Source organism: Anser anser, assembly GCF_964211835.1.
Source record: "Anser anser genome assembly, chromosome: W".
NCBI classification, from domain to species: domain Eukaryota; kingdom Metazoa; phylum Chordata; class Aves; order Anseriformes; family Anatidae; genus Anser; species Anser anser.
In genome coordinates, this window is record NC_139731.1 from 1,082,725 (window position 1) to 1,106,315 (window position 23,591).

Below are 23,591 nucleotides of genomic sequence, written 5' to 3' on the forward strand. Positions count from 1 at the left end.
GCAGTATCTTCCTTCTGCATCAGGCTACACTACTAGCCTTTTGATGAAAAGCATAGATTTTCATTTGAACATGACTACTGCGTACAGTTCACAGTGTGTATGGTATGTAAAGCACGTTTGCCTGGTCAAACACTTTGACCATGCTGATATAGTGTTTGTTCTTCAGTCAGTCAGGCTCTGGTCCTGCTGCTGCAGAGCTCTGAAAGCAGAGTTAAAAGAGCAAGGTCTTCAAGACAACCTGCTGCTTCAGTGTGGCACCATGAATGAGCCAGTATGACAACCACTGATCCAGCAGTGGTCAAAAATGCTGCCACATAGAATAATATTGCTGGCTTCAGGGGCAATATCTGTATAGTTCTGGTTTTGTGGCAAAAGCTGCAGCCCTTGAACTCATGTCTTTTCCAGGAGCAGTGGCCTAGATTCTGTTCTAAAATATCCACCAAGGCATATTCTGGTGAGAACTAGGGCGACGAGACTCGCCACAGGTGTCCCAGTCTGACCTGTCAATCTGCCAGCTCCTTCACATAAAATATTGTTGTGCCTTTTACACAGCTTAAGCTTTGCCCTAGAGTAAGTGTTAAGGGAGTTTCAAACACCATGGGATTCCTGACCTGTTGACTAAAGGGCTTATCCATTCTCAATTCTGAAACACCCTCTCCCTCCATGTTGGTTCTCAAGACCTCCCCTAAACTGCTAAAGCACTTTGTTAATCAGACAGAAGTTACAGTCCCCTCTGGAGCAAGCAGCCCTGGCTGCCCTGCAGCTATCTGTCCCCCACCTCCTCTGCTCTGTGTTCGTTATTTTCCTTGCACCACAGAAGTTTCCTGAGTTGCTGAAGTCTGAGGATGCAGCAAGTTTATATCAGCTTAATAAATACAGAAAGGTTTCTATAGCAGCACTGGCCTTCGCAGCTTGGACTGCTAATCATGTTTTGTGCTAGCTCTTGCTCTGTCTCTTTGTCAGACTCCTAGTGCTGCACTGCTGCTCAGTGCATGCTCCACCTGACTGTTTTGAGTGCTGTTTTTCCTCCACAAATATGTTTGTGCAGTTCACCTGGAGTAGTAGCATCAGTGGAGCAGAATGTTATTCTGAAGTATATTAATTTCTGTCTTTGCCATGCACTGAACAAGCCCATCAAAGTTATCTAAGGAGGCCACTTCAGCATTGTGTCCATTCTTGTAGGCACTGTTTTCACCATTTCTATTTATTTTCACCATTCCTGATTATTTTCATCCCAATCCTTAGTCATACAAGATTATCAGTGTGTAGGATTCCAATTTTCAGAGTTCTTATTAGAAAACAAGCTCTTTTACTAAAGTTTGAAAACTCCCTTGCTTTTTTAATGGGCCCACCATGTGGCCCATGTATATTTGGGAACATTTTTACAACTTCTCTGAGGCAGGGAACGGGCCTAACTCAGGTTTTGTTGAATATGGTGTAAATTTAAAATGCTATGTAAATGATATCAAATAACATCAACATGCGTGGCATTTGGTAACTAGTTTAGGTGTTCTGAAAACAGTTTAAAAGCCATGTTATATATTTAATATAGTAAGTTTCAACTGCTCTTTGGAGCCTTAAATAGTTATTTAAAGTACCTAATACCTTTTTTTTTTAATGCTACTGTCATCAGTTGAATTGGCATATTTCGAGAATTCCTAAATACATGCCTTTCCTTGTCTAGCATAAACTCATATTCATTTGGATTTCTTTAAGTTATTAAAAACAAAGGTTATACTTATATTAACATTGATCCTTTCTTCTGGGGATTTCCAGGATCGCATTACCCTTTGTGAGTTTTATTTTATACACTGTATGAAAGCACTGAGAAGTATATTTCATAACAATTTTCATAACAACCTGAATTAACAATGTCAGTTTAAATTTACACTTTCTGCTTACTATATGAACAAATCTTCACTGTTTAAGAAGAACTGTAAAGGCTTGTCTCTTATTTTTTCCACTTCAGCAAACAGACTTTGCTTAGGGATTGTAAGATTTTCAGACATGATCTTACCTTACCTGCATTTGCTTAAAATTTCATAGAATCATGCAATATCCCAAGTTGAAAGGGACCTACAAGGATTATTGAGTCCAACTCCTGGCTCCACACAGGACTACCTAAAAATTAAACCATATGTATGAGAGCGTTGTCCAAACACATCTTGAACTCCGGCAGACTCGGTGCCATGACCATTTCCCTGTGAAATATGTTCCAGTGCCCAATCACCCTCTCCATGAAGAACCTTTTCCAATACCTCCCATCAAATTTTGCCTTTCATGTTAGATACAGGATGGAATTAAATTTCCCTCTTTTTCTCTAATTAAATTAGGGAACTATTTGTCAGACAAATGCAAATGCATGACAACAATCTATGTTTTAAGAATAGCTATCGTTTTGAAACACAGTTCTGTATTTTTTCCTTCTATTACAAACTGTGTTTAGGTTAGTGCATAACTTGTTTGACATTTTTGCCCTTGCTTTCCATGCAATTCTGCAGACTTAAGTTAGCAGCCTGCTAAAAGGAATAGGGTCTAGAGTCTAGAGTCAATAGCATTCACATTTCTTTGTCTCTGTCATTCAAGTCTGCAGGTGAGCAATGGGAGTATACATGCTACATATTTTGTTCTTTGTGCAGTAGCCCAGAGTCTTTCTATGGCTACGGTCATACAGTGAATGTCACAAATATATAACGGGGACTTGAATTTCATCTGCACTGTACATTTGCTCTTTCCTCTCAAAAAATTATTAGAATTGTTGTGAAACATTGATCTTCCTTCTCCAAATACCCCCTTGTTATCCTTGAAATATTAACATCATTCCTACTAAAAGATGCAATTGGTATTAGGTTTTTGTTTGTTTGTCCAGCTTTTGCACATCTGTGACTCATTCTGGCTTTGAATGAGTTCAGAGTTGTGGCGGGCTTTGAAAGGGAGGCTGAAGGCAGTATTTTCTTTCTCTAGGTAAGAACTGAAGAAGGTCCCTCTCATGCCACAACTTCCGCCGCTCAGAACTAGTCCCAAAAAAAATTCTCCTCCCCATCTCCCTAGGTGTCTTGACATACTAACACTCTGCAATAGCTGGGCTGTTTGGAAGTACAGCCAGTTTTTCCTTCTCAAGCTGTTTGTTGCATTATAGGGACAGATGTTGAGCTTTGGAAGGATAAAGCCATCAGTGTCCACAGGAATGGAAGGAAGTAGAGAATATGTGTTGTTAATCTGCATTAAATTGCATTTAAATTTTTCCTGGGAGATTAGAAATGGTTATTAATGGAAGATTTTTTTTTTATTGTACTCTGTTTCTCACTTAATATGCATAAAACATTACCCCATAGTTTATGCGTCCATAAATGTGGGAAACATAGAAAATGTCACTTGTGAAATGTGCGTGATTCTTGTTCTGCATAGACCAATAAGGAGTATCCATTACATACGAGTCTCTTAGGTGTTAGTAAAGTTTTATTGTTAAATGTGAAAAAATGTAATAATTACTCACTGGTAAAACATACCAAGGGAACAGAATTTGTTTTTTTTCCCCCCATATTATTGATTACTGGCTGATCCTTTAGCTAGTATTTTATTTACACATTTTGAAAGAAGAAATAGTATACGAGATCAGTGAAATAGTAACTGGAAGACTATATGGGTCTGCTTGGCAATAAAATTTTTAAAAGAAAAACAGGCATGAACTAGAACTAGTTGCACACTGAAATCAATTTCAGGTCCTCTGCATTTAATGTCAAACTGACCTTTCTGCTTTCTTCATTTATCCTGCTCAAACTGTTTGCAAATGCCAACAGTAAAACTGAATTCACAGCATGTCTTTATCAGTTGTCATGGCTATATGCTGACCTGTGAAAACCCCTTCAATTATCTTACAAGTCGAGCAGTATTCTGTAGGGAAAAATAATATGGCCACTTACTGTTAAGTTTGTCCATTTCCTGAGTATTCCTTTGTTTTCTATTGCTTTTAACTTACACAACCTTAAACCATTTAGGCTGATACCTTTCACATCTCTCATTTAGTGGAGAATGAGTATCTCCTGGAAAATGGTAGAGTTGTTTCTCAGAACAAGAGAAGGAAAAAACATCAGTACTTAGAAAGGACAAAAGGCGTAAGGTAAAATGAAGCAAATGCAGTGGATATGTAATGTTAGAAAGAGAGCTGCCAAGGATAAAACTACATTAGACTTTGCCAAGGAAATTAAAAGAAATAACAAAGACTCTTTACCCTTATAAATAAAAGGGGAACACAGGAAGAGAAGTGACCTCTGTGAGCAATGAGCAATCTCTCATTCTCCCTTTTTCAACTCTTTTTTTTTCTTTATTTTTTTCTTCTTTTGAGATTTAGCTGTATTACCTAGATCTTTGCCAGTGAAACGTTACCATTGCAACTGCACAGGCTATTGTGTACCCTATGGGTCTTCTGCTGGGGAGTCCTTGCACTCACTAATATGTATTTCATAAAGAGTGAACCAGCCCTAAAGGGAAGTCTTGTCTAACCAACGCCTTGCCTCACAGAGGATGCAGGCAGGGCATGAGGAACAGAGTCAAGCCACATGTGGCTAGCGTACTGGTGAGAGGCCTACTGTTCATCCTCCTGAGTGGCAAACAGCCTGAGAAGTAGATGTAGGTACTGTGAAGACCCCCTTCCCAGTCCCTGGATCTGCCTCTCGGCATGTAATTGTCTGTGACATGCCATGGGTCAGTCACCACTGGCTTTTTCCACCTTGAATGAATTCTTCTCGTTTGTATGAGCAAGCAAACTTTGATTCTCATGTGCAAGGCGGCATATTCTGCTACAGAGTTAGTGTAATTGGAGGTATGATTAGTGGAAAAAGGCAGATAAGTAAAGAATACAGCAGCCCAATTCCTAGTGTTACTTTAGGGAAGTGACTAAAGTCAAAACAAGGTTAGAAAGGGTCCTCACTGCAGAGACAAAAGGACAAAAGTGATTCATTATACATAAGTATTAATTTAAACAGAACAGCATAAAGCTGCTGTACAACAAGCTAACAACCAGCGTAGACTGCACCCCTAGAAACGTAGCCAGACCTTTTATGTATCAGAGAGATGCTGGAGCTTCAGGACCAGCCTAATTCACAAGCAGTCCAAATAATGTACAGGTTCCCTTCAGCATGGCTTTTCTGATTCCCCATCCCTGAAGTCGATGTGGATGGTTTGCATCATGGCAATTGTCCAGTTCTTTCTTTTTCCCCCAGGAAATATGCAAGGTAACTTATCTATCTGTCCATTGATACTCATCTATCTTTCCATCGATTATCAAGTCTCACAAAATTTCTGCTGTGTACAGTTCATCACTGAAGCCAGCAAAGTGTGCAGCTGGTAGGAGGACTACAGGAAACAATAACATACAGATACACCCCCTCCATTAGCTCAAAAGGCAAAGAATTCACCGTGAACCTAAACCTCATTAGTTGATCTGATGATAAGTAGGCACTCCCAAATGATGCTACAGATTCGCCAGTTTTCTTCAGTTGCTTGGTTTGGTTGGCTTGGATTGAAGAATTGCTCATCACTGAGATAAACAACCTCTAAAAGCTCAGTTCCATCTTTGTTTTTTCAACATTTTTTTATGCAATGAAAAATTTGTGATAACTTTTGTGTAAATAAAACTTCTAATGTTTAATACATTAAAATTAAAAAAAAGAAAAAAAAGAAAAAAAAAATGAGAGAAAGGTGGTCCTGTGGCTAAAATAGAGGAGTTGGAGGGCAAGTTCTGTTTGTACTGCTTGCTCAAAAATGTTTCTTGAGCTTATGCTAGGTGTGTAACTTCACTCTGCCACTTTCCTGAATACTGAAATGAGAATGATTTAAATTAATGGGAACCTTAGAATGCTTAATATAAATATTTCTGAACTGATCTGAGATTTTCATATGGCTGATTAACTGGCTTTTTGGAGGTGTTGTTTTTTTCTTTCAGCTGATGAGAAGGTACTCACTACTATGATGTTTGTATTTATCATTTTGAGAAAATTAGGAAAAAAATGAATGGAAGTGATTTTTTCCTTTAATTTTTGCCCACTTCAGGGCATGTAATTTTACAACAAGTTCAATATTCAGCAGGTTTATTTCATGTCCTTATTTTTTAGGTTGTGCTGTGGATGGCCATCCAACCCCAAACATCACCTGGCTTTACTCCGGCAAGCCTCTCGGTCTGAGGCATCACCTCCTGGCAGCAGGACAAGTTCTTCAGATATTCAACATTAGTGATGCTCCTGAAGCTGTCTTGCTCAGAATGAGGCTGGCTCACTGATACAAAATACTTCCCTGACAATTCAAGGTAACTCTCTGGTTTCAGTCCTTCTCCCCCATGAAGCTTCTTGGCATTGACTTCCATGCATTGCCTTTCTTATCCTGTATTTCTTGTCTCTTAATCCAGGGCTATGAAGCACAGCAGGAAATAGGTGTTTTGATGTTTTACCACCATAGATATAGATTTGCAGGCCTAGCAAATAACTTGCAATGTCTTAGGTTTCACTCACAGTGTCACTTTCCCAAAATGACATCTGATATTTCTGGCCTGCTGAGCATGTAGCACACCTTGATAATTCAAGCTATACTTATAGCTGCTGTGTCAACTAGAAATTTGAGACAGGGGTGCCACAGATCAAATCTTTAAAATTAGAAAACTCGCTGTTAATCTTCTCAAGTCAGTGTTACACAGTCTCTACTTACTTGAAAACCCTTTGCTTGTAAAACTGCTGTCACTGTTATTTTTACCCTAGAAATAAACTGAAGGTGACAAAGTCACTGAACAGAGCAGTGTGGATGGGTTGGACCAGAATATGCAGCTTTCATTTCCACAGTTGTCAGGGGCGGAGTGGAAAATAATTTAACTTTTCCTTAATTTTTGCAACAAAATTTAAAATGTGTTGTGACCCCTTCATTCACCTTCAGGATGGATGATCTCTGTAATCTACATGGTGAGAAATGTCCTTCACTAAATCATACCCCTTCACAATTATAAATGGTTAAGAATGAGTATGTACACTGTGTTTTTGAATGCATAGCTCTGAATTTGAAAGTGTACCTTTAAGATGTTAAAACAGATTATAAGACCATTCTTTCCTTTCATTCTCCTACTTTGGGGTGATCCAAACTTTTCAATGAGAGGGTCTAATGGCTTTCCAGAAGATTCAGAAAGTCCTTCATGTGACAAGTGAAAACAGGATGGGTCTTTTTAATGCTTGGCAATACACTGAGCATGTGTCTTCAGTTCTATCTCAGTCTCAAAGCTCTCACAAAAGTGAAAGGCAAGGCCAAATTGTGTCTTCCTTGCAGACGCCATGGTTTCCCACCACTATGTTGTTATTTGAGTTTAAAAGTTGGTTTAAAATATGTTTTAAGAGTAGATTTGCAAAGAAGAATATGAAATATTTACTGACCTCTGTAATTGAATCCACTGAATTGCATTGCAATAAATGTTCATGGTATGAAATCACTTGACAAAATCAACTGGAGTGAACGAACCAGGGGACTTCTTGGGAGTTAGTCAGACTACACTACTTTGATATTTATCAAAGGTCTAGAACTCTGATCAAGCTTTATGAATTATCTAGGGACCTTAAAAAGTGAATTGGTAGCCTTCTGAAAAGTGAATAAAGGATGTATTGCCAGAAGGATTAACACCTTTTTCAGGAACCGACACAAAAAAAAAAAAAAAATAATAATCTGACTGAATATAATAGGAAGAAATCACTGGGAACTAAAAATATCATTTAAGGAAAAAAAAATCTGAAGAGCTTAATATCCTATGAAATCATTCTTATATTACTTTTAAGGATGCTCCATACTTCTTTGTCACTGTAAAATTCCCTTTTTTGTATTTTTTCACAAGTGTTTGAGAAGGTAGTTATTTTCACACACATACTACTTGCTTATCTTTTAAATTAGAGATATGTGTACCACACATACCAGCTGTGAGGCTTTCTGCAGTGTCATGTTTAGCTGCATACCAGGAGCTTACATGCTTGCCATAGTACCTGCTGGTCTCATTCTCCCAATGGCCTTCTGAAGTTTCTGACTAATTTACAGACAGCTAACATACAAATAGGCTCAATGAATTACCCAACTAAGTTGGTATAAATGCAGGGATTTGTGATGCCCCACGTACCTGTCATTTGGCATCACTGAACTGTGCTACAGCATCATTCAATTTCCATGTCTGATGCTTCTGAGCACAATTTAAAAAAAGGGGGGGGGGGGGGGAAGGAGGGACATTGTTACAAAAGAGAATTAGTCTCTTTTCTAAGGATCTCCCGCTGACAGTTTTTAAGTGTTAATGTGTCTCTCCCATGCTTTTTGCCAGAATACCAGTGGTCAGTGGACAAGCTGATGGCTTGTTCTGCTTCCTGTGGCCACAAAGGGGTGCAGCTGCCCCAGCTCAGGTGCTTACTGGATGGGACTGAAGTCAACATATCCCACTGCAAAGAGAAGCCCAAGCCAGCCCTGCAGCCCATCGCATGCAACAGGAGAGACTGCCCTTCACGGTTTGTCCTTACCATGTTACTATGTCATATATGCTTTTAAAGTGTACTTGAAAAGTTTTTGGTGCTGGAGTGCATGTCATTGTAGCCTTGCCACTGCCTGTCTGGGGAAAAGTCATGGCTAAAAGGGAATTTATGAGTGCTTAACTTTGACAGTTGGGAATTAGTAGCAAGATTTGTGGAAAATGTTGACAGTAAATGGTACAGACAGTGTTTACTCCTTCAGTAGTTATGTTAGAAATGGATGGAAAAGTTACTGCTTACTCTTTATTAACAAAGGTCACAGCTTCTTGGTACTTTTGAATTTTTCCCTGACAGTGGGAATAGTCAGCATTTTTACAAGGAGGTAGAAAACTGAACTTTCATTTCCATTTCAAGCCTCACCAGTTCTTTAAACTCATAAACTTCACTGGGGGCTGACGTTACATGGGGAGGGGGAGCACAGTGCTGTACTTCATGAAAGGAAAGATTTCACCCTAAATGGGGCCTTCAGACAGTACTTACTGTATGTTGAAACTGTAAATTAAAAGAACTCAATGTACTTGTCTTCCTACCTCCGATTAAGTACTAGCAGATTTTCAGACCCTTCAAGGCCAGATCCTCGTTAGAGAAAAAGCATTGATCTTTGTGGTTTATTAGCATAAATTCAGTACTCTCCACATACAATAGCAATGACTGGAAAGTGAACAGAAGAAAGGAAGCCCCAGAAGTAATAATCTGGACCCCTGGAAACAAAGCTGTCCCAGTAACTGACTAGTTAGAAAAGATGCCTGCCCTAGTGCTTACATCAACTCACTCTGAAAAGACATCATGTCTTAGGGCCAGCACTGTACAGTTTTTCTCTGAGTTTTGTTTGTGATTAACAATATGGTGGCTGATTTTTAAAAGATTAATAATAATAATAATAATATGTAAATCAAAGTTACAGAGAGGTCTAAGCTGCAAATTTCAAATCTGAACCCAGAGCCAAAGCTTCCTGGAAGATCAGTGCTTTTGAATATCAGCTTTCAGCATTGTTTCATAATTGATCAAAATACAGCACAAGAAATACGGTACATCAAGGCTAAAAAGTGTTTTCCAGACATTTACTGGTACTTGTCATTTTGGATGATGGAGAAACATCTTGAATGACAGGAAAACTTGTCCAATAAGCCTACCTTTTCTGCCTAAGAAGTCTACCTTTTCTGCTTTTCCCTTTATGACTCATTAATAATGCCCATCAAGGCCAAGTAGAATCACAGGCTTCCATGGGCTGGCTGAGCTCAAGCCAGGCTGCTCAGGGCTTCACCTAGGCAGGGCACGAAACTTGAGGGAAACTCTCAGTATGCCCAGGGGTGCAGCTGCCATCAGGGGGAGCTTGATAGAAGTGAGCCAACAAGAACATGAACAGGGACAAATGCTGAGCCCCATAAGACCCTGTTTGTTAACAGCCTTCAGGCAGAGTAAAAACAATTCATCACCACCCTATGAGCCTCATCGTCAAACCCATTTTTCATCCAAGCCATGTCAACCCATCCAGAATGCAGCTTGGATATTAGACTATTGATGGAGACAAGTAAATGGTTTCCATGGCCCTCACCTTGTCGTCAGATCTGGTCATTTTATCACAGAATTCAATCAGGTATGTCAGACATGACTTACCTTTGATCAGTCTGGGCTGACTGTTCACAGTCATCTTCTCCTTTTGTGCAGAAACACGAACCACAAGGACTAGCTTCTGGATTTTCCCAGGCACCCCAGTAAGGCTGACGAGTTCCCTATACGTCATCCCTGTAATGGGTAAAGCCTTGTTTGTTCATTAAATGTTGCTGATAGGGGGGTTTCAACGGTTGACTGCTTATACCCCCAATATCCTGTTGAAGGAAAAAAACAAGTATGGGAACTTCCTGTTAAGTTAACAATTGCAATAGAAACCAGCTCCAAATAAGGGCAAAATGGCATTCCTCCTTGCATGGGAACACAGATACCGCAGCAAAGTCACGACCCCAACGCAGAGGAAGACGACGATCTTCATCCCCACGACCACCAGAGGACTGATGAAGACCCCCTAGCAACAGGCCGCGCAGTCGTAGAAGACACCAGGAGGTGCTACTAAACCCGGAACTACTAGGCTATAAACCAAGACTCTGGCGGGCTTAGGTGTGCGCCGTTGGCGGAGCAGGAGACTCCCCGGCCGCCCAGCGCTGTTTTACTTATCGCTGCTTGCTGAATTGCTCAAATAAATTGAAATTCGATCTACCTTACCCACGATGTGTCGGGAATGATTTCTACCAAAACTAATTTATAACAATCCCTACATCCTTTTTTGAAGATGGTGGCAATGCTTCTCTTTCTCCAATTGTCAGGGGCCTCCCCGGTATCCATAACCTTTCAACAATGATAGCAAGCAGCCTTGAAGGGACATGGGCAAGCTCTCTCAGCATCCTCACACATAGCCCATCTCATCTCATACACTTGTATGGGCTGAGTTTTCTTGGGTAATTCCAGCCTGTGTTGGTTGTAAATTTGGTGCCTATCCTGTACACAGCTCTGTACACACAGGAGTTTCATCACCCAAGAACTGCAGGGTCATATGTTTTTTGTATTCCACATGGCATCATAAGACTTGATTCCAACAGCAAAACAGACAAAGAAGCTAGACTTAGCAGCTACTTTGCAGTAGGTTTTGTTTCTTTGTTTGTTATCTGAGTTCTGTGTTGCTTGAATGCCAAAACAGGCAGAAATGCAGCTGCAGATGTAAAGCTGAATTCCCTTCACAGAGTGGAAATGTCTTTTGTAAAATTAGCACATCCCATTGGACTTTGTGGGCATGAAGGGGGTCAGACAGAGGTCTACCTCCTTTTACAGACTGTCTCAGTTTAAGTGCCCCTGTAATCCTTTGCTTTCTGTTACTGATAAACACAGTGGAGTCATGACAGCTTGAAAGACTTCTGACTACACTAAGGTCTTTCCCTTGTTCTGCTGCTTTCTCCCTGCAGAACACACTTTCCTCCTTTGCCACCCATTGGTCTAAAAAAGAATACATCCCAATGTCTATCCAGAGAGTCAGATTAGCGTTATACTCTCTCCATGTTAAAAATGCCCCCGTTCTCTAATCCAGTGGCTCCTTAGCTGAGACGTGTGTAAGTGCTTTTCTGTATTTTTCTGGATTTTTTATTCCCTCCACTCCCTTATCACAGTATCACAGATTTCTAGGTTGGAAGAGACTTCAAGATCATCGAGTCCAACCTCCGACCTAACACTAAGTACTCCACTAAACCATATCGCTAAGCTCTACATCTAAACATCTTTTAAAGACCTCCAGGGATGGTGACTCCACCACCTCCCTGGGCAGCCCGTTCCAATGCTTAATAACCCTTTCGGTAAAGAAGTACTTCCTAACATCCAACCTAAAACTCCCCTGTCGCAACTTTCGCCCATTCCCCCTCGTCCTGTCACCAGGCATGTAGGAGAACAGACCAACCCCCACCTCTTTACAGCCTCCTTTAAGGTAACTGTAGAGAGCGATAAGGTCGCCCCTGAGCCTCCTCTTCTCCAGGCTGAACAAGCCCAGCTCCCTCAGCCGCTCCTCGTAAGACTTGTTCTCCAGACCCCTCACCAGCTTGGTCGCCCTTCTCTGGACTCGCTCGAGCACGTCCATGTCCTTCCTGTAGCGAGGGGCCCAAAACTGAACACAGTACTCGAGGTGCGGCCTCACCAGAGCCGAGTACAGGGGCACAATCACTTCCCTAGACCTGCTGGCCACACTGCTTCTTATGCAGGCCAGGATGCTGTTGGCCTTCTTGGCCACCTGGGCACACTGCTGGCTCATATTCAGCCGACTATCAACCAATACTCCCAGGTCCCTCTCGGCCAGGCAGCTTTCCAGCCACTCATCTCCCAGCCTGTAGCTCTGCTTGGGGTTGTTGCGCCCCAGGTGCAGGACCCAGCACTTGGCCTTGTTGAACTTCATACAGTTGGCCTCAGCCCATCGCTCCAGCCTATCCAGATCCTCCTGCAGAGCCTTCCTGCCCTCGAGCAGATCGACACACGCACTTAGCTTGGTGTCATCTGCAAACTTACTGAGGGTGCACTGGACGCCCTCATCCAGATCATCGATAAAGATATTAAAGAGGACCGGCCCCAGTACCGAGCCCTGGGGGACACCACTAGTGACCGGCCTCCAACCAGATTTGACTCCATTCACCACAACTCTCTGGGCCCGGCTATCCAGCCAGTTTCTAACCCAGCGAAGCGTACGCCAGTCCAAGCCCCGAGCAGCCAGTTTCTTGAGGAGAATGTTGTGGGGAACTGTGTCAAAAGCCTTACTGAGGTCAAGGTAAACCACATCCACAGCCTTTCCCTCATCCACCAAGCGCGTCACTTGGTCATAGAAGGAGATCAGGTTCGTCAAGCAGGACCTGCCTTTCATAAACCCATGCTGACTGGGCCTGATCGCCTGCTTGCCCTGCAAGTGCCGCGTGATGACCCTCAAGATAATCTGCTCCATGAGCTTTCCTGGCACTGAGGTCAAACTGACAGGCCTATAGTTCCCCGGGTCTGCCCTGCGGCCCTTCTTATAGATGGGCGTCACATTGGCTAGCCGCCAGTCAACTGGGACCTCCCCCGATAGCCAGGACTGCCGATAAATGATGGAAAGCGGCTCGGCCAGCTCCTCCGCCAGTTCTTTCAGTACCCTCGGGTGCATCCCATCCGGCCCCATCGACTTGCGCACATCCAAGCTCCGTAGCAGGTCGCCAACCATTTCCTCACGGATAGCGAAGGCCACATCCTGCTCCCCATCCCCTTCCACCAGCTCAAGGCACTGGGTATCCAGAGAACAACCGGTATTGCCGCTAAAGACTGAGGCAAAGGCGGCATTAAGCACCTCAGCCTTTTCCTCATCCTTAGTAACTAGGTTTCCCCTCACATCCAGTAAAGGATGGAGATTCTCCTTAGTCCTCCGTTTCGCGTTGATATATTTGTAAAAGGATTTTTTGTTGTCTTTAACGGCAGTAGCCAGGTTGAGCTCCAGATGAGCTTTGGCCTTTCTAATTTTCTCCCTGCACAGCCTCGCTACATCCTTGTAGTCCTCCTCAGTGGCCCGCCCTTTTTTCCAAAGATTATAAACCCTCTTTTTTCTGCTAAGCACAAGCCGCAACTCTCTGTTGAGCCAGGCCGGTCTTCTTCCACGCCGGCTCGTCTTTGGACACGTGGGGACGGACCGCTCCTGTGCCATCACGATTTCCTTCTTGAGGAGCGCCCAGCCTTCCTGGACTCCTCTGCCCTTCAGAACCGCCTCCCAAGGGACTCGGCCAACCAGCGTCCTGAGCAGCTCAAAGTCAGCCCTCCGGAAGTCCAATACAGCAGTTTTACTGGTCCCCTTCCTGGCCTCGCCAAGAATAGAGAACTCTACCATTTCGTGGTCACTCTGCCCAAGACAGTTTCCGACCACCACATCTCCCACCAGTCCTTCTCTGTTTGTGAAGAGAAGGTCTAGCGGGGCACCACCCCTGGTAGGTTCACTGACCAGCTGCGTCAGGAAGCTATCTCCCACGCTCTCCAGAAACCTCCTAGACTGCTTTCTCTGTGCCGTGTTGTGTTTCCAGGATATGTCCGGGAAGTTGAAGTCCCCCACGAGGACAAGCGCCGACGATTTTGCAACTTCTGTCAGTTGCCTATAAAACTCCTCATCCGTCTCCTCATCCTGGTTCGGCGGTCTATAACAGACCCCGACCAGGAAGCTAGCCTTGCCGGCCTTCCCGCGGATCCTAACCCACAGGGATTCAACCTTATCATTCCCAGCCTGGAGTTCCACAACATCAAAAGATTCTCTAATGTAGAGAGCCACGCCACCACCCCCTCTGTGCTGCCTGTCCCTCCTGAAGAGCCGATAGCCAGGCATTGCAGCACTCCAGTCGTGGGAGCGGTCCCACCACGTCTCCGTGATGGCAACCAAGTCGTAGCCTGCCTGCTGCACAATGGCTTCCAGCTCCTCCTGTTTGTTACCCATGCTGCGTGCATTAGTGTAGATGCACTTCAGCTGGGCCATCGCCTTCTTCCCCGGCCTAGCCATTGTTTCCCCCGGCACAGCTCCAACAAGCCTTGTTTGAGCCCCGTCCCCCTTCTTACCTAGTTTAAAGCGCTCTCTATGAGTCCCGCCAGCTCCTGTTGAGATGTATGCTTGGAAATAAAAGTTGATTGAAATGCAGGGCAGAGCTTTATGAGGGAGGGATGGGAAAAACTTCAGTTTCAACCTCACCAAACTGCAAGAAAAAAAAAAAAAAAGTAGTTGTGTGTTTTTGTCAGGAGTGTGTCTGTTCACATACTTGTTTCTATGACCTCAGGAATTAATCACCTGCAGAAACTGAGGAGCAGTAACGGATGCCTCTCCATGGGGCTCAAGAACACCTATTGCCTATTTTGCAAAGTAACCAGAAACACTGCCATTGAGGGATGAGATAGGCACTATTTTCCCCCCAATATCACACAGCTCCTGCTGTGTATCCTGAAACTTAATGAAGCAAACTGCTGACAACCATAAATCTCTTCAGGAAACTAATAATCAATTGTGTCCTTCCTGTTCCTACCAGTATCTTCTTCCCAAATCCAACTGTATGAGTGTTTCACCTAATCAGCCTTAAATAGGCAAAATGTACTGTCCATCTTGGTAAGAGTTTGGACCTGGACAATTATTTTTTGTTGTTACAGGTCTTTTATTAGTTATACTGGATGTTTTAAATCCCAGCACATACGGGATTAGACCCTCAGCAGTTAAATGCACAGTCCAAGCTCAAGAGGAAAGAAAAAATATGTTCTTTGTCCCTGTGCTGTCCATTTACAAGCTCCATCCCTGAGCAACCATCAGGCTTTACTATATTACCCCAGCTGTCAGGGAGGTAACAGAGCAGGCAGGGCCTGACACGCACCAGCAGATTCTTGGTTCCTCTGTCAGCAGCAAGTTCGAAGTGCCCTGAGAGCTACTCTATTAGCTTTATGAGGACAGTTTTCTCTGCTGAGGAGTGAAAATTGGCTGCAGCCTGTGACTGTAACCTGTGATCAAGCCCTGTGACCCACTGCTGGGGCTGTTATTGTTGCCTGTGATTAAGGCTCCTGTGGCATAGTGGTGTGAGAGCAACCATGTCCAACCCCTGTGACTGGGCTAGCAATATTTACTAGGCTTTTAAAAACAACCTTAAGGGCAAAACTAATATGAATTCTGGGCCCAAAGAACTGTCAGAGAGATACTTAAATAAAAAATATAATCTTTTCCCGGCTTCCATCCTATGAGCAGTTTTCAGTGACTACTATAGGAGGCTGAGGCACTCAGCACTTTCCAGGGTTGTGGCCCAAATGAACCAAGCCATTCTTTGGGCCAACACGTAAACTCTGGTTGGCACTGATGATACCGCAGGCAGCACGCTCACAGCACGTATGTGCTCCCTGACTTCCTTGCCTTTCTCTGACAGGTGGATGGTAACATCATGGTCTCCATGCACACGGAGCTGCGGTGGAGGCATCCAGATGCGGCGAGTGACATGTCAGTGGCTGACAGCAAAAGGCAGCTCTGTCCCAATGTCGAACGAGGCTTGTGTCCAGGTGTCCAAGCGCCCCGTGGACACTCAGAACTGTAACAGGCAACCCTGTGTCGAGTGGGTGGCCTCATCCTGGGGCCAGGTAAGAAGCATGCCAGCAGTCTGAAAACAGCCTCATAGTGTGGGCTGGGGAGAGCTGACAGAAGATGAGAGGCTATGGTCTGCAGGCTTTTGAGAAGGCTACTAATTTGCTCAGCTCTTTGAACTCCAGATTTGATGCACTGCATGCTTGGGTTTCTGTAGCTTCCTGCAGTCCCCAGAAGAACTGCTTGTGAACAGGACTTCCACTGCAGACCCCTCTTTTGTCCCCAGTAGAAATATCTGCAGATCTTCATTATAATGACAGGTTACAAGTCTGGGAAATAGCATTCTCTGAGTCTACAATTGCCCTTACCACCCATGGAGTGTGTCTCAGTTTTGGTTGTCAGGAGTCAGGACTGATGGTCATGGTAGGTTTGGTGGGTTTTGTACAAGAACACAGTTTTAAAATGTTTCTGATGTTGCCTGAGAACCTCATAAAGTATGAGTCTTCTTGATTAGCTTCACAATGAAATGCAGAATAGGAGGCTACAAGCATTTTCAGATTACTTCATGCTGTTTTTCAGATCTTCAAATTCTCTCCTTACAGCTTCATACAATGATCAGCTGTTAAAAAGTTTCTTTCCATAAATACCAAATGTTCCAAGTATTTGGAGTTAAATCCCCTTATCGTGGGAATCCAGAGAAGAGTTTGCTTTGTCTTTTTTTTTTTCTGTGAGCTGAGATTTCCTGAAAAGATACTCGCCAATACACATTCAATTATAACCTAGGACCAGTCATTACTATCCTCCCTTTTCTCTCCACTCCAGCATGACTGAGACATATGTGAAGGCTGATGAATCCACGACAGTCCAGACTTAGGGGTAGAAACTTGAAACTTTTAAGTCCAAAGATCTACAGAGTGGTGACTCTCATGTAGGGGTATACCATACCAGGATGAACAAGAGAGTTAAAATTACGGAAGACAATTTTTCTAAAAGTTAAAGCAGATACTAATGCTTTAACATCACTTTTGGTGGAATAAACATTTTGAAAGGAAAAAATAAAAGATAAGGAAGTGAGGCTTCTTACAATGCCAGAAGAGGTTAACAAAGTTACTAGAGTATTAACTACCAGTCTTGACATAGTCAACTACTATGAAATACGTTGCATCCTTTTCTAATCAGCGTGTGGTAAGCCAGTTTAAAAACAATGACAAATGCTATCTCATTGTGTTAGAGGTTAATGTAACATAGTAGTTTGTTATTTATAACCACATGCATTCTGTATTTGCTTAGAGTATCATGCACAATACAGCATGCCTCATCAGTTTTCTTATGATGTTAGAAAAAAAATCTTCATAGACTAGAACTTATTTTTGTTCACTAGTTGAAAACATCTTCATTAAACTCTTGTGTATTTTGGAAATTTCCCTCATGAAAGAGGAGTGAGTTATTGTATTACATTTATGAGTAAGCAAGGAAATATCTTTCTTTATGAAGGAAACAAACTGTCCAATTTTCAGTCCCTGTGGAATTCCAGGTAAGGACTGGATTATCCTTTCAAAAAAAAAATTACCTCATTCTTGCTTTTAGATCATTATGGTTTATCCAGTTCCCCATGACATCATACTCAGCCGAGATGATCAGAGATCTGAATTCATTTGTTGCACCTGACCTCCGTGCATTATAATATAGTATTTCTCCTACTTAAAAAAATGATGTCCCACATGGGTCTATACAGCTCAGTCTCTAAGCCAGAAGACTATTTGCTATCTGATTACAGTTAGGAATGTACCACTGGCTCAGTGGCTCTGTGGCTCAATGACTGTCTGAGTAGTATCATGGGATACTCTGAAGAGGCCATCAGGTCCACATTGCCTAGGTGCAGTGACTAACTTTCCCAAAGAACAGAGAAAAACAGATGACTTACCCTCTCTGTGCCTCCAGAACTAATTCCTTTTCTTTCCCTTCCACCTCCCATTTAATATTAGTGGCATTTTGTGGGCTATTTGACCTGTGCTATGTATCACATAATGTTTTGAAAGCAGTCACTGAAGCTTGCTGCTGATGAGGACTGCCAGTCCTACAGGTAACGCAGAAGTGCTCCACACACTCCAATGAATGACATTTCCACCCACCTTGCTCAACAAGGGGCTTGACTGAGAGCATGGGAAACAGCACAGTCATTTTCTTCTCTCTTCCAATTATCAGGGGGGGAAGAAACAGAAGCAGGAAGTGAGCATTATGTGAGGAGCGCGTGGTAGTGTGAAATGGAGCTTCTAGTAGCAGTGGAGGAGGATAGAAGTGTGGAAGAGAGAGCAGCCCTCTCCTGCCAAAACTTCGTCCCTCTTCACATTAACAAACCCCCAGTCTGTTCTGGAATATAATTTCCAGATACTTAGTAAACAATCTGCTTCCTAACATTTGATTTAATTCTAAAAGAACACAAACACATGCTACATATCAATATCTAATTGCAGTTTAATCAAAGGAGAGGATTATAAGAGTTAAACAGCAAATGTGCAGCTGAGACACTTGAATTGGTTAGGATAACTTCCTTTTTGGACCAAACTTGCAGATCTGCTGTGTTTGTCATGCTTGCAGCTTTCATTTCTTGTTCTGCAATGCTTTTAAATTGTTATTTGTAGTAGAATATGTCCTTGGTCCATTATGTTCCTGGTTATTAACAATTTTCCCATAAATTGTGATAGTTCAAGCTGCAAAATGCACAGTGAAATGAATGTATTGAGATTTCCTGTACGGATCATAGGATCTTGGCTAACGATGTGAGAGTATTTTATTTGCCCTAACAGATGTATTTAAGAGTGAACTATTGAAGAGGAGAGGGTAATAAATCTACAGAGCAGATACAGAAATACAGTTTTAATACTGCTGGACAAAAGATGACTGCGTGCTCAGCCTCCAAAGTGTGCAGAGCTGCAGGAAGTGCTTGCAAGCTTCACAGTCACTGCATGGCAGTATGCACTTTATTTCACCAGCAGTCTTATAAAAGGGGAACATTGCCTTTTACTTCCATTAAGTGTTTCTCTGTGTTTACAGTGTAATGGGCCTTGCATTGGACCACAACTGGCTGTACAACACAGACAGATACTTTGCCAGACCAAAGATGGGACTTCTGTGTCATCTGATCAATGCAGTGCCTTACCAAGGTAGGAGAGGAGTCTCTTACAACTGAAACCACTGTCTTTTGCATAGATTTTGAATGGACTAGTGATTTAACTGACATTTTTTGTGTTTTCTATAGGTAACAAAAAGGTCATGGTACAACCTGTTTAATTATGTGGCATAAATCTCAGCAGGCTTAAGCCCAGACTTCAGTATTGATTCATTTGAGGGGGGGGGGGGGGGGAAGAGAGAGAGCTATCTAACAACTGAACAGCCTTCTAGACATGCCAAATCCTGACTGAAAGGCCATGCTATCTCTTCCTAGACCTGTTACCTCGGTTCTGCTGGTAATGAAAGAACTCCCAAAGCTGCCATTCTCCTTATCTCTCAATTAGACATAAATGCTCATTGGATAGAACGGACTCCACAGCTTTTTTTTTCCTACAGATAAGCTCCACTATTGACATTATAAAAACATATTTATTTTCCATAACATTTAACCATGTAAATCAAGCCTAACTATGGCTGAAAATTACTATTAGAGGCTCTTTGGCACCACAACATGTATTTTAATTGTCCTTGTGATGAAAAGAAGAGAACCAAGTGTTCTTCTATAATCTTCTTCCCTTCTGAGACAGGGTTAAAGGGAAAAGGAGGGTTTCTAAGAACTGTTTTTGTTTCCCACTGGTTACAGACATCAGCAAGTAACAAACCTCTGATGAGTTTTACTGGCTGCCACTTCTTTCATTACATCTTTTCGGTGGAGCTCTGGTTTGGCATTTAATGGCAAGTGGTATTTAGGCCAAACCCTCAAATAGTTTAAATGGTCATTTAACTCCAGTTGTGCTATACCAGCTGGCAACACTTGAGGGTCTGGTCCCTGAGTGTAGTTACAAGATTGCCTTTCAGTGCATGAGGCTTACCTGTGCTTGCCCCAAGCGAAGACTTGTTCCAAACCGTGCTCTGAACAAATTATATTTGGAACATGCAAGGCTTGCAGTCCCCAGAGCGTGCATGCTGCCCAGAGTGGCACTCACTTGCTTCTCGTGCAGCACAGTGAGTGACAGGGCCCCTTTTCCCTTCTGCTCGTAGGCCTTTGAGCACTCAGAACTGCTGGACTGACATCTGCGGCGTGCACTGGAGGGTCAGCCTGTGGACCGTGTGTACAGCTACCTGCGGAAACTACAGCTTCCAGTCCCGGCGCGTGGACTGCGTGCACATTCGCACCAACAAGCCTGTGCTGGAGCACTACTGCTCCTGGAGACCACGGCCAGCCAACTGGCAGCGATGCAACATCACGCCCTGTGAGAACAGTACGTTCCTGAGCAGAGGGGAGGAGTGGGATGGAGGAGGTAGGAGGAGGCCTTTGGGTCCTCCATATGGAGCCATCTCCCAGAACTGTGGTGCTGGGCATCACAGCTGGGCTTCCTGGGGATCCTCCAGCCTGAACAGATGCAAAATGCAGTGTCCAAAGCTCAGCTTCCCAGCATGGGGGACAAGGTGCCCATTGCAGTTTGCTGGCAGTGGTGTCCAGTGGGGTTGACTTGCGTTGTATCCCCTTGCTAACCATGTAAAATGGCCCAACTGTCCATTAGTGGTACAGACATGAAGAAAAACACAGATGTTATTGCAGTGAGCTGTATAACTGCCCTGTGATGATCCCTTTTTCCAGCCTTAATATGGAAAATGGGACTCCATCAGATAAAAAAATGCACACAAGGTCTGGCTGAGATACTGGACAGTTTTCCAACCTGCAACTCAAAAGCAGGAGGCTGCAGGCCTCAAAACCTGTCTGAATGATACTAGGGACCAAAGTCCTAGGGAACTTGAAATGTAGGTTAAAGTATCTAAACATCTCCACCCTGGGCTGTGTTCTTTGGCACACGTGAAAAGCACAACACAACATCTGGTCAGCTGTGGAGGCATTCCCACACACTCTTTTGAAATGCATGAGATTGGACAAAGTACCTTTGAGTTACTCTGTTAAAGAAGTTTCCAGTTTAATTTACTACTTCATCTTCGGTGTAACAGCTGTTAGGAAACTCTAGAGCTTCCCTAGAATGCCAGTAGATGACACAGGAGTGCTGGAGAAGCTTCAAAAGCTCTCCCAAAAGCTCTCCTCATGCTCTGAAAGCAATGGCTGCCCACCGTGTTCTCCTTTGAGCCTTTGGCTGCATGAAGTCCCCACTCAGCATCTGCAGCAAGTCAAGGTCATGCTCACTGTGAGGCCTCCCAGTACAAAGCTGTTTTGGTTCCCTCTTGGCCACACTATGAAATGTTCTCAGTTAAAAAGTCCTTCTTTCATTGCCTCATCACCATTTCTCCTTTTCGTTTCTCCTTTGGCAGTGGAGTGCAGAGACACCACAAGGTACTGCGAGAAAGTGAAGCAACTCAAACTTTGCCAGCTCACCCATTTCAAATCACGCTGCTGTGGGACTTGTGGAAAAGCTTGAAGACAAATGCAATGAAAATGGAGGAACAAGGGGATCACAGCCTTTGCTTCACCGAGGCAAGGACTTTTACAGAAAATATAAATGGAATGGATTTTTTTTTCATTTTATTTATTTATTTCCCTTTAAAAGAAAAAAGGAAAAAAAAAGGAAAATGAAAACCTTTTACCAAATTGTTGTAAAGGGACCTGACAAGTTTTCCCTCCTATAAATCTGGGAGACAGAATGCAGCAAAATAATCATAAGGTTAGATAACAAAAAGTCAAAGAATCCCATGTCACCAGCAAAGGGCCTGAGAGGAGTGGGGCTGCCCCAAAATGTATGTACACACTTGGGTATACTCCAATGGATAGATGGGAAAGCGGATCAAAACGTAAACCTAGCATCACATTGAACCACCACAACATGAATCAAAGAATCAAACAGCTTGACAGATCATAGGGTTTGCAGAAAACAAAACAAAACAAAGCAAAAAAAATACAAAAAAAAAAAAAAACCAGAAAAAATACTAAACTAAACATTCATCTGTGAAGTATACAGACCATTTATCTCAGACTAGTTTGGGAATATAAGCATATGATTTTGCTTTATAAACCTATTATTAGAACCAAGATTGGATTCCTTTTTTCCTTTCTATACCCCTCTCTCCTTCTCCTCCCAGGCCTTCAAATGATCTCAGTGGGAGATAGCTGTCGATCTTTGAGGATCCAGAGTCATGTCTGAGAAAGTTGAACAATGTTGTGTAATGTGAGTCTAGAAGACATCTGAAAATGTTCCCAGGGTGTATTTGTGAGGGAGGATCGGCACTGGGAGTGTTGCCTTCAGCACAGAGATGAGGTGGTGATGTTAGCTATTATCTAGGAGAAGGAAAGAAAGTATGATCTGCTACTAACAGACTGTAACACAAACCTGCAAATGCTGTCCTGTGCATAACACAGGCAGGAAAAATATCATTTGTGGTAACAAGAGCTGCTTCGAGTACTACGTCCTACTAACACTTCATAGGAATAGATAGGAGTACTAGTTCCCAGAGTTCAGGTTCTTTCAGAGCTGAGGTTTGGGTAAGAAATTTGAGGAAGTGGGTTTTCCTTTCCTGCTAACATGAATATTTTCTCTTCTGACAGCCAAGCCTTTCAGTCAAGTAGTAGAAAAAATTTCTGATATCTTTGGCTTTGTTCCTACTCAGTAGAAACAGAATAGATTCAGCATCAGTCCCAGAGGACTAATGTCAATAAATTTTAATAAATTTGCTCCTCTCTGGCTGCCTCCCACAACAAAATGGGTGCCACAAAGCAGCATATTTTTTAAGCCTAACACCCTAAAAATATGATCTAAAAAGTGAGCCTCAGACATCACACGTTATGTGTCGTCTGTGAGTCTTTCTCCCTAGCCAATTGCAGTGACTATTCATCCATTGAAGTGCTTCATCCTTTTAGTTCCTGGGCAATTCCTGCTCTGCTCTGAATAGGGCTTTAAAATTAGAAGGGATTTGCAAAGTAGGAGGTTTGAGCATTATAAAAATTTAAAGGAGAGCTGTCTGGATCTGAGGCTTTGACTTGAGACCATCTCTAAATCAAAGGTTTGGCTGTGCTTCACCCCCAGTGGGGCTCAGGCCTTGTGGTACATTAATGAAAGGCTGTTCAAGTACTGCTGTGTTACAGCTTCCATAACGTGGATTTTTCAGCAAAACCAGGAATCTAATTCTGAGGTCAGTGTCAGATTCATGACATTAAACTCAGCACCAATATCTTCCTTCTTGATCAGGATATCAGGCAGAGCGAGGCAGTGAGACTTAAAAGATTTGCACCCATTCACACTAGAAATCTATTGCAAAGCTGCCTAGCTCTCAGACTCGTGCAGCAGCCACAAGCCCTTCTTTTTTCCTTCCTAGTAATCTTGTGCAACTTCCCC

The 23,591-nt window shown here is 42.9% G+C and overlaps 1 long non-coding RNA gene and 1 pseudogene across 2 annotated transcripts in view; both read left to right on the forward strand.

Moving 5' to 3' along the window:
* The window catches only part of LOC310888607 (ADAMTS-like protein 1), a 106,006-nt pseudogene extending 89,270 nt beyond the window's left edge, over positions 1-16,736 (forward strand). Inside the window, exons 13-16 of the transcript XR_014589229.1 lie at positions 6,114-6,304; positions 8,333-8,513; positions 15,959-16,166; positions 16,713-16,736. The product of XR_014589229.1 is annotated as an ADAMTS-like protein 1 (transcript). The remainder of the gene's footprint in view (positions 1-6,113; positions 6,305-8,332; positions 8,514-15,958; positions 16,167-16,712) is intronic.
* Positions 16,737-18,757: 2,021 nt separating this feature from the next.
* Positions 18,758-23,549, forward strand: LOC310888682. The gene is made up of 3 exons (XR_014576057.1): positions 18,758-19,274; positions 20,323-20,543; positions 21,577-23,549. It is a non-coding gene; the product is annotated as an uncharacterized lncRNA (long non-coding RNA).
* The last annotated feature ends 42 nt before the right edge of the window (positions 23,550-23,591 follow it).